Raw genomic sequence first — 11,308 nt, 5'->3', positions numbered from 1 at the left:
ATACAAACTCATATAAAGTTAAGATTCCATTGGTTCCTCCTGACTTTTCTTTGGCATGGTTCTCGTACAGCAGCTGAGACATCTGGTGTGCTGTACGAAAAAAAGTGTGCACCATTCCTAGCTCCATTTCCACGTATGGCGTACTCTCAGCCCTCCTTAACCAAACTTTTTTCTGAAGATCTGTGTACAACTAGTTTCTTAAAACTCTCCAGCCTTGCTGAAAACAGAGAAATGACAAGAGGGACCAATCTGATTATTCTAAGTGGAGATACTCTCAAAGAACTACTGTCCTGACTTGGAGAAAATGAGGTAGGAGTAATATTTATTGCCAGTCCTGCAAAGACCCTTAAATATATTCCCATATGCCTTTAGGCCTGACTTCTCTTTTCTACTAGGGACCTGCTGCTTCTCCAGTTAACATTACAGGAGTGGAATGTGCAAATCAATGAAAATCCATTATTTTTAGTGCTTGTTTTGCAGTGCAAATTTTGGTCGCAGAAAATTTATCTCCAGTTTTTTTAAATGAAATATCTAGATATAGATTTACTGGGTTCTTTTTTTTTTCTTTTTCTTCTTCTTCTTCTTTTTTTAAATCTCTATTTATTCATAGCATCTTGAGGTTCTCAAGAAATCCTTGAATGAACAAGTGACTGGGCTGAATTAAACAAATGTACGGTCATTCCAAGAAGTGCTTGCAAGAGGAACTAGCTTTGGCCAAACTTGTGAAGATGTAATATACAGTAGGAATCCTCAACCCCTAGGCCACAGCCCACTACCGGGCTGTGAGCTGTTCAAAACTGGGCTGCCCAAAGCAAGAGCACACACGCATCTCCCCTTATGCAAGTAGCGGGAAAGCACATACACACACACTCCATTTGCATGAGCGGTAGGCACGCTTGCCCACCGCTCGTGCAAATGGAGCAGTGTGCAGGCTCATGCTTGCCCACGGCTCGTGTACAACCATCCCCTCTCCTCCCCATCCCCACTGGTCCACAAAACCAGAAAGGTTGGGGAACTCTGATATACAGTATATTCTCAAGATGTTTGGCTACCTAGCATATTTTTAAAAGGTACCGTATTTTTCCCCACAAAAAGACGCACCTGACCCTAAGACGCACCTAGGTTTAGAGGAGGAAAAAAAAATATTCTGAACCAAATAGTGTAGTAATATATTTAATAAAATATAGCAGAATAATATTTTCAACCATGTAAAGTAAACAGCAGTATTAAGAACTATTGACTATCACTGTCATTAACAAATGAGGAGAGACTTTAAGGTTCAAGCTCTCTTCTAATTTTCTGGAAACCCCAAGAACTCATCATCGCTAGTGTCAGAATTTGGGAAGCTCAGTTGCTCACAATCACTGATATCATTTTCTTCTCTGTTTTCGTATATGATACTACCTTCAGTTCCATCTAAAGCATTGCTAATGCCACATTTTTTGAATGACCATGCAATGATTTCGTCCTCCACTGAGTGCCATGTTTGTTTTAACCCATTCACAAACTTGAGTGATAGTGGGCCTCTTTATTCATCCAGTAGGTGTCAGATCATGATTACCAGCAGCCATCCATTTGTTCCACTCTTCTCGCATAAAGACTTTAAATCAGGGGTGAAATGCTCCCGGTTCGGACCGGATTGCCCGATCCAGTAGCGATGGAGGCGGGTGGCTCGGAGAACCGGTAGCAAAAATCCCTGCCCCCCCATTCCCAGCTGAGCCGCACAATCATCAGAGGCTTTTTTTTTTTACTTTTAAAAGCATTTTTTCTACAACCTCTTCGGCCAAAAAATGCTTTTAAAAGTAAAAAAAAAAAGCCTCTGATGATTGTGCGGCTCAGCTGGGATCATCAGAGTCTTTTAAAAGAAAAAAACCCTTTTTTTCATTTAAATGCCTCTGACGATCCTGTTGGATCGGCGCAGGGAAAGCAAGACGCGACCAGCTCTGGTCCAGTTCAGTACTTTATTCAAGCACAGGAAAAAGACGAGCGGCTGGGCTGCCGGAGCTCCTTTTATACGCTCCGGCAGACTCAGCCGCCCACTGACAGTTATTTGAATCTCCCGCCGGAGGATTAGCCAATCCCCGGCGGGTGCCCATATATGGACATAACACTCCTCCCCCCTTAGTCTGAAAAATGTCCATCACAGTTAATATACGTTACGAAGTCACGCAAGTAGGCGGGGCGCCTGCTTGCCCGAGATGACCTGCGCAGTTCAGTCTGAGCTTCGCCGCCGGCCTGTGCAGGCGAAGCTCCTGTCCTTCCCGGCTCCCCGGTGGGGGTGGCCGGGGCTCCGGCCGTCGAGTGTGCGGGATCCGTCCCAGCACCTCCGGCCGCAACATCTGGAAGTTCGTGCTGGAGTCGCTGGTCCTTCCCTCGCCTGGAGAATCTGGAACCTCGTGGCTGGACATCGTTGCTGTCCGGTGGGTGCCGTCCGGAACCCGGTAAGTTCATTGGTGTCTCATTGGGCTCCCGTGGCTCCCGTCGCTGTCGCTGTCCCGTGTGGTCGACCTCGCCGGGGTGGTGTTCGCCTCCGCGGCTGGGTTGGAGCTGGTTGGCTTCGCAGGGTTGGTGCTGGCCGACCTCGCTGGGGTGGTGCTGTTCGACCTGGTCTGGGTGGTGTGCGCCTTCCTTGCTGGAGTGGTGCTGGTCGACCTTGCAGGGTTGGTGTTGGTCGACCCGGTCTGGATGCTGGTTGGGGTCTCCCTTGCCGGTCGGTCGCTGGCCGGCTTGGGTTGCGTGTTGTGCGCCTCCCCCGTGTGGTTGTCCCCGGTCTACTTGCCTGGAGCATTGGTCTCCCTGGCAGGGCCGTCGTTGGTCCTCGTCGCTGGAGGGGTGCGATCCTCCCTCCCTGGGTGGGTCCCGGTCTACCCCTTGACTGTTGTGGCGGTCCCTCTCCATGGAGTGGCGGATGCCCACCTTGCCGGGTTGGGGATGCCATCCCTCTTGTGACAGGTCCCGGTCTACCGCTCTGGATCGCCGATGGGTGAGTGCATGGGGATGTGCTTGGCCAGCCTCGTCGGGGTGTCGGTGGCCTGCCTCGCCTGGGTGTTGTAGGCCTGCCTCGTCGGGGTGTTGTAGGCCTACCTCGCTGGGGTGCTGTAGGTCTGCTCCGCCGGGGTGTTGCAGGCCTACCTCGTCGGGGTGTTGTAGGCCTACCTCGTCGGGGTGTGGTAGGCCTACCTCGTCAGGCTGGTTTCCTTCCGATCCCCTCCACCTTTTCCGAAGCTGGTCGATGTGCCGTCTACAGACCTGTCCATCTTCCAGCTCGACTCGGTAGGACTTCGGGCCGGTTGTGCTTTCTATTCTCCCCTTTAGCCACTTCGGAGAGCCGTTGAAGTTAAGCGCAAACACCAGGTCTCCTATGGTGAAGGCGCGGAGCGGCCGGCTGGCCGTTGCTGTCACTTCAGGGTTATACTGGGGGTGCAGCCGGTCCAGGGGTGACCTCAGGCGTCTGCCCATCAGTAGCTCAGCTGGGCTCTTCTTGGTGGTGGCATGCGGGGTGATGTGTTGTGTAAGGAGGAAGTTGTCGATCCTCTCTTGCCAGTCGCCCGGACCCATCTTGGTGAGCGTCTCCTTGGTGAGTCTCACCATGCGTTCCGCTTGACCGTTTCCGGCTGGCCTGTAAAATGCGGTGAGGGCGTGGCGGATGCCCTGTCCCGCCAGGAACTCTTCCATGGCCTTGGATGTTAACTGTGGGCCATTGTCAGAGACTAGGACATCCGGCAGCCCGTGTGTTGCGAATAGGCGCCTGAGTGCCCTGATGGTGGCTTCGGAAGTGGTAGATGCCATGGGGATGACCTCTAGCCACTTGGAGAAAGCGTCCACAACGATTAAGAGGTAGTGCCCCTGCATTGGACCCGCGAAGTCAATATGGATCCGTGCCCATGGGCTGCTGGGCATCTCCCACTCTGACACTGGGGCTTGGGCGGGGGCGGGACGTACCTCTTGGCACGGGTCACATCTGGCGACCCACTCTTCAATGTCCTTGTCCAGGGATGGCCACCAGACGTAACTCCGTGCCAGTCCTTTCATCCTTACGATGCCCGGGTGTCCGTTGTGGAGCGTCTCGAGCGTCTTCTTCTGTAAAGCGCTGGGAATCAGCACCCGGTCTCCCCATAGGATACAGCCTTTCATGGTGGACAGCTCCTGTTGCTTCCGTGCGAAAGGGCTGAACTTTTCTGCCGGTTTTTCTGCTGGCCAGCCTCGCAGGACCCAGGATCTCACTTGCCTGAGTATGGGGTCCCTCTGGGTATGGGTGGCCACATCTGCTGACGTCACTGGGCAGTCTCTGTCGGCGTCGATGTGGAGGAGGCTTATGGTGGGTGCGGGGTCTTCTACTGGCTCTTTGGATGGGCACCTACTCAGGGCATCTGCGTTCCCGATGGTTTTGCCGGGCTTATGAATGAGTTTGTATGAATACCCGGCAAGGAAGATGGCCCAGCGTGTCATCCTGGGCGACATGTAGCCGGGTGTGGGTTTGTCACCCGCTAATAGTCCCAAGAGTGGCTTATGGTCCGTGATGACCGTGAAATTCCGGCCATATAGGTACTCATGGAAACGTCTGACTCCAGCCACAATGGCCAAGGCTTCCTTGTCCAGCTGGCTGTAATTCCTCTCGGTGCTGGACATCGTTTTAGAGAAGTAGGCGATGGGTGCCTCTGATCCGTTGGGGAGCTGGTGGCTGAGGACTGCGCCAATCCCATATGGTGAAGCGTCGCAGGTCAGCAGCAGAGGAAGCGTCTCGTGGTACTGGATCAGCACGCTGTCGGAGGATAGGAGTCTCTTGATGGTTTTGAAGGCGTTTTCTTCCTCTGTTCCCCATCTCCACGGGACCGCTTTCCCCAGCAATCGATGGAGTGGCTCAGCGGCTGTTGCCTTCTGTTTAAGGAACACCGCATAAAAATTTAGCAATCCCAAAAATGCCTGAAGCTCGGCTTTGTTTTTGGGGGCTGGAGCTTCGTGGATTGCCCTGACTTTAGCTTTGGTGGGGTGGATGCCGGTGCCATCTATGAGATAGCCCAGGAACTCGACCTCCTGGACTCCAATGATGCATTTGTCCCTCCTTACTCTCAAACCCTTCTCCTTGAAGCGCTGCAAAACTTGTTTAAGTCGCTCAAGCAGCTGGGTTTTTGAGTGCCCGGAGATCAACACATCATCAAAGTACGGCACCACTCCTGGAATGCCTTGGAGAAGGCGTTCCATCATTGATTGAAAAATGCCTGGGGCTGCGCTGACTCCGAATTGGAGGCGGTTGCACTTAAATGCGCCCCTATGGGTGACAATCGTTTGCGCCTCCGCAGTTTTTTCATCCACTGGCAATTGCTGGTAAGCCTGGGCCAGGTCCAGTTTTGCAAATATTGTCCCACTCCCAAGTGAATGCAGCAGATGTTGCACCACTGGGACTGGGTATGCGCTCTGCGACAGGGCCTTATTAATCGAACATTTATAGTCGGCGCAGATGCGCACAGATCCATCATGCTTCATGGGGGTCACAATGGGTGTCTCCCATGCTGCATGATCGATTGGTTCCAACACGCCCTGGGCTATCAGCTTATCTAGCTGAGCATCTACTTTGGGCCTCAGGGCAAACGGAACTCTGCGGGGCTTAAGCCTAATGGGAGTAATTGTCTTATCAAGATTAAAGGAAATGGGCTTCCCCACAAATTTCCCCAGCTTACCGTCGAAGACTTCCTTGAACTCTTCGAGGAGGGTGTCGAGTTCGTCCTGACGAATTTGGTTAACCCCTACTATTCCGAGCCCTAGTGGCTTGAACCACTCCATGCCTAGCAGGGTTGGGCGGTCGTGCTCGACGATGGTGATGGGGAGGTTGCCTTGGAATTCTTGGTAAGACACGTGGAGCGAGGCTCTTCCCAGGACTCCGATGTGGTTTCCTCCGAAATCCACCAGCCTGGAGCGCAGGGGTCTCAGGTCTCTCTTGCGGACGTCTGGCTTGATGCGTTTTAAGTTTTTCCAATCCATGATTGAGTAGATGGAGCCAGAGTCTACTTCCATGGAGCAAGGGGTCCCTTCGAGCAGCACGGTCGCGTGGCACTTGGTGGCGGTGTCGGCGTCGTCGGAGAGGTGTATTGTGGTTTGGTGTACTGCTCTCCTCCGGTTCCCGTCGCTCTCACCCCGCCTGGATTGGTAGGAGAATCGTTTGGATGCCCTCGCGTTGTCCTCCCGGTTTTCGCGAGGGCGGTGGCTGGAGGGCTCTGGGGCTGGTCCCTCAGCTCTGCACGCCTCTGCAATGTGCCCTCTCCTGTTGCAACGCCGGCAGGTTGCGTCTCTCCATTTGCAGCTGGCTCTGGCGTGGTCCCCTCTGCAGCTGGCACAGCGCTCCCCCTTGTAACTTTTTTGGGCGGTTTCCCGCCTTGGGGGTCTGGATACCTTGTGTACGGTGGATTCCTCCTCCGACTCTGATCCCGCTGTGGAATCCTCAGTTGATGATTGCGTTGTGGAGCGAATCTTGTGGATTCCCTTTGCTCTGCTTACTGCGGCGGCCGCTCTCTCCGAGATTTCGGATGCGGTGGCTTCCTCCACCACATCCTTGAGCACGAGTTTCTTCCTGCTCAGGAATTTCTTTTGCAGGCCTCTGTCCCTCATGCCGAAGACCACGCGGTCAGCGATGGCGTTGTCCACATGATCGAACTCACAGCTGGCTGCGATTTGGCGCAGGGCAGCCACGAATTCTTTGACGGTCTCACCTTCCTTTTGATCCCTCTGATGGAAGGTGAAACGGTTCGCCACTGGTGTTCCGGTTGGGGCATAGTGTTCTTCCAGGATCTGTAGCAGGTCCGTCCATGGCACTTCTTCGATGTCTCGTGGTGCGACGAGATCGATTGCCATATCGAGGACTTCGGATCCACAGTTAGCCAAGAAGATGCCCTTTTTCCGGTCATCATCGGCATCCCTGATGTTGTTTCCTCTCAGGTATTGCCGAAATTTGACCACGTAGGATTTCCACTTGTCCTTCCCTGGGCGGAAAGGAGCAAGGGCTGGCAAAGTGACTTCAGCTGATGCCATGCCTCTGGAAATCCCTACAAGGTGACTCAGTTCTCAGTGACTTAGCTCTCTGAGGTTGGCTTGTGCCACGAGGTTCGTCGCTTGGTTCAGTTCCTTCGTCGCCAGTGTTGGATCGGCGCAGGGAAAGCAAGACGCGACCAGCTCTGGTCCAGTTCAGTACTTTATTCAAGCACAGGAAAAAGACGAGCGGCTGGGCTGCCGGAGCTCCTTTTATACGCTCCGGCAGACTCAGCCGCCCACTGACAGTTATTTGAATCTCCCGCCGGAGGATTAGCCAATCCCCGGCGGGTGCCCATATATGGACATAACAGATCCAAGCTGAGTTGCCTGATCGGCAGAGGCTTTTTAAAAAATCTCTGCCGATCAGGCAACTCAGCTGGGATCGTCAGAGCCTTTTGAAAGCATTTTTTACGACCTCTTCACCGAAGAGATTGTAGAAAAAAATGCTTTTAAAAGTAAAAAAAAAAAAAAGGCCACGCCCACCAATCACATAACCCCCCCCCCCAACAAAGCCACGACCACAGAACTGGTAGTAACAAATTTTAGATTTCACCACTGCTTTAAATGGTTTGTTGATGGAAAAGTCAAGAGGTTGCAACTGGCTGGTAAGACCCCCAGGAATTACAGCTAGATGAGTCTTCACTTCTTTAAATCTCTTTTTTGTAGTTTCGCTAACAAGTGCTCTAAACTGGTTGAGCACTAATAAAGCAGTTTTTTTCAGAAGCCCTCCAGAATGTTTGGACCACACTTTTTCAACCCATACTCTCATTCCATTTTCTATCCATCCCTCCTTTCTCATGAACATGCACAACAACTCCTTTTGGAATCACTTCTTTTGGAAAGATTTTCCTTTTGAAAATTAACATCGGTGGCAATTTGGTGCACAGCAGGACAACACAGCCGTGTAATGTGTTTTCTCATGTTCTGAGATTTTCACGGTTATGGTTTTGGCACCTTTCAGATCAGTAGTCTTACTAGATGGTGCATCAAAGGTTAGCGGGACTTCATCCATATTCCCAATCTCGCCAATTTCAAAATCAATTTTCTTCCTAGCATCAATAACAAATGTATGAAAAGACAGAAACTTAGATTCATATTCTTTTGGTATTTTTTGCACAATTCTAGTTTTGGTGTGCATAGCAAGGCCACATTGCGTCATAAATCTGTAGCATCACGATGGTGATCCAATAAAATATCTGAATATCTTTCTCTACAGAAATGCGTTTGGCTTCATATATTACCATTTTTGTAGAAACTAAGAAGCCATTATTCCGGAGTCGTGTGATCCATTCTTTCATGTCCACCTCTAATTGTGGCCACTTTGCAGCATGCCCACGAAAATTGTGCTTACTTTTATCTTTTACTTTTTGCAGCTGATCCACCTGTTTCCTCCACTCTCTTATCGTTTTTTCAGTTGGAGGTGGCCCAAAATGTTTCTCCGCTGCTCTGTTTCAATGTCCTTCAGCATATTTTACTACATCCAGTTTAAAAGAAAGTTTATATGCTAGTCTTTTCTGCTTTGACATCCTTGTACGTAGCGTGAGGAGGTACCGTAGTATTTTTCTGCAAGAAAATACAGTAGTGAAAGAACTGCCAGTAATGTGACCTTTATTGTTGTGAGAGCACTGTAGCTGAGAACATCAAGGAATGACACACTATTGTAGGGGATCTGCTGCAGACGTAGAGTTATGAGGAACACGTTTAAGGTTTTACCTTTATAGGGGAGAGTTTATATAGAGGACACTTCATTAGAGGACACTTTCTTAGGCACTATTCATAGATTATATTTTGTTTCCACAGTGCCCCCTTACATCCCCATGTACTGGTGTGTGTGTGTGTGTGTGTGTGTGTGTGTGTGTGTGTGTGTGAGAGAGAGAGAGAGAGAGAGAGAGAGAGAGAAAGTAAAAACAAAGGCTGATTGGAATGGTAGTCAGATTTCAACCATGCCAGGTGAGCAGACGAGACCTTCCCTGATGGACACTTGCTGGACTCGTGCTTAAATGGACACTTGCTCCGATGATCCAGGCAGCTGGGATTGCCTCTCCCCCCCCGTATCTCTTCCTTCCATTCAGTGGTGTGATGCTGCCAATTTAACAACCAGTTTGGTGATCGTGCAGTTTGTGCACATGCACCAACGTGCACTGCGCGTGCGTAGACAGTTTTACAAATACTAACATTCTGTGTTACCATTTGGGAGTAACACAGCTGAGGTGCGGCAATCTGCTTTGCCATACCACTCAGTTAAGAAGATAAAGGTAAGTAAAGCTCAGGGGCAGGTGGGCAGGCCGACCTGATCATCGGAGCAAACCGGTTCGCTCTCAGCTGATCATCGGAGCTACTGGTTCACTTGAATCAGTCCAAACCAGTAGAATCCCACCCCTGCTTCCATTGCTGCCGGAGGTACCATGAAAACATCCAGCAAGGCTCCCTCAAGCCTCCCATGAGCCAGGCAGCTGGGATTGTCAATTTGCCTCCCTGGGCCCATGCGTTTTTGCAGAAGGCTTCCCCGCCACGCCCTGCTTCAGCTTCTTGCCCTTGGCTAAAGGATCCTGGGTGCTGCACTGCAATGGAGAGACTGGCATGAGGGAAAGACGAGGAGCAGGGAAAGAGGAGAAAGCGGCCTCCTTCCTTCAAGCTTGTTGCTCTGTTGGCCATTTTTCCATTGCAGCACAGCTCTTCTGCCCATAAAAGCCTCATCTTTGATGGCCGACGCCAAAAGGCAGAGAAAGAGCTGCCAGGAAGAAGCCAGTCAGCCTGGGAGTTGGGTACCCTTCCTCCCCCTTCCCAGCCCACCCCTTCCCACCTGCCACCCCCAAATTGCATCAATAAAGGAGGCAGTGTTGTGGCCCGCCGGCAGCCAGCGGAGCTGGCAGCAGAGTCAGACACTAAGGAGGTTGGAGAGGAACATGGGCCAGTCCTGGGGCTGGGGAAAGCTCAGACGAGGGGTCTGCATTGGAGGCAGAGAGGTAGATAGACAGCAGTGAGGCAGAGGAACAGTTGGAGCCCGTTCCCAATGTGTGCATGCTCAGAGCTGCCAGAAGACAAGAACAACAAAGAAAGCTGGGTCGATTTGGGAGTAAAGCCACATCTTGGAGATGATTGGCTCCTCCCAAAGGAAACAAAAGAGGAGTGAATGGGGAGGGGGCTTTTGCAGGAAACAATTCGTTCGTTCAGTCGTTTCAAGAGTGGAAAGTACTATTCCTGACTTTAAGAGACTCTATGCCAAGTTCTGCCTTACACTGCATTTGGAAACAAGTTACGTGGCAGCTTGCCAAGCGAGATAAGGTGTGTTGATAAATATTCCTTTGAAAAACTGTTTGGACAAGCCTTGCTGACTGTGAATGAAAGTAATTCACAGTCGTGTAAATCAAAGAGGTTTTCCCGGGACCAACACTCTGCTTCCTGCTTTTTAAGGGAGCCTAGGTTAGAACAGGTGGGTGACTAAGTGAGGGGGAGGAAGCCATGGCATTCCCAGTGATGGGAGAAAGAGGGATGGCAAGAGGAGCCCTGTCTCGCTACCCGCGCCCCAATAAAAGGCGGCAGCAACCTGGACACTTCCCTTGCCCACCCTCTCCGGCACTGGAAGCCAAATGTTGTCATATTTCTCTGTCTCCGCGTCTCTGTGCTCACCCAGCCACAGTCCAGCATGCAGGCTGAGAAGGGTGCACTTGTGGCAGGGCAGCTGGTGGCAGCAGGGCATCCTCGGTGAACTGCTTGATGAACTCGTGCAGGGCAGGCAGACGTAGAGTGCACCCAGGCAGCAGACTTAGGCCAGGAGGGCAGCCTCGTTCGGGTGCAGCAGTTCAGAGGTGGGTTCTAAATTTTTTTACTACCGGTTCTGTGGGCGTGGCTTATTTTGTGGGTGTGGCTTGATGGTCATGTGACAATTCTTTAGGATTTAGCAGAGGTACTGGTCTACCAGGCTTTTAACCGCTTGCAGAGCTGTACCAGTCTACCCATTTGTTCTTGGAGCGTTTTGGTCTACTCATTTGTTTTTGGAGGCACCGGTCTACCCATTTGTTCTTGGAGGCACCGGTCTACTCATTTGTTTTTGGAGGCACTGGTCTACCCATTTGTTTTTCGAGGCACCGGTCTACCCATTTGTTTTTCAAGTGCACTGGTCTACCAACACACTGCCTTTTAACACTGATCAGCTGTAGGGCGGCCCTTTGAAGCCCAGCGGCAAGAGTTTAAACAGTTTTTTTCCTTCTAGCTGATCAGCTGGGACTCGGGAGGCAGCGAATAGATTGGGGGCAGGGCCAAATAAAAGGTAAGAATAATGTGG

The sequence above is a fragment of the Pantherophis guttatus genome, chromosome 2 (assembly GCF_059756535.1).
Source record: "Pantherophis guttatus breed Tessera chromosome 2, ASM5975653v1, whole genome shotgun sequence".
Taxonomy (NCBI): domain Eukaryota; kingdom Metazoa; phylum Chordata; class Lepidosauria; order Squamata; family Colubridae; genus Pantherophis; species Pantherophis guttatus.
Note: the sequence above shows the minus strand (reverse complement) of the source record.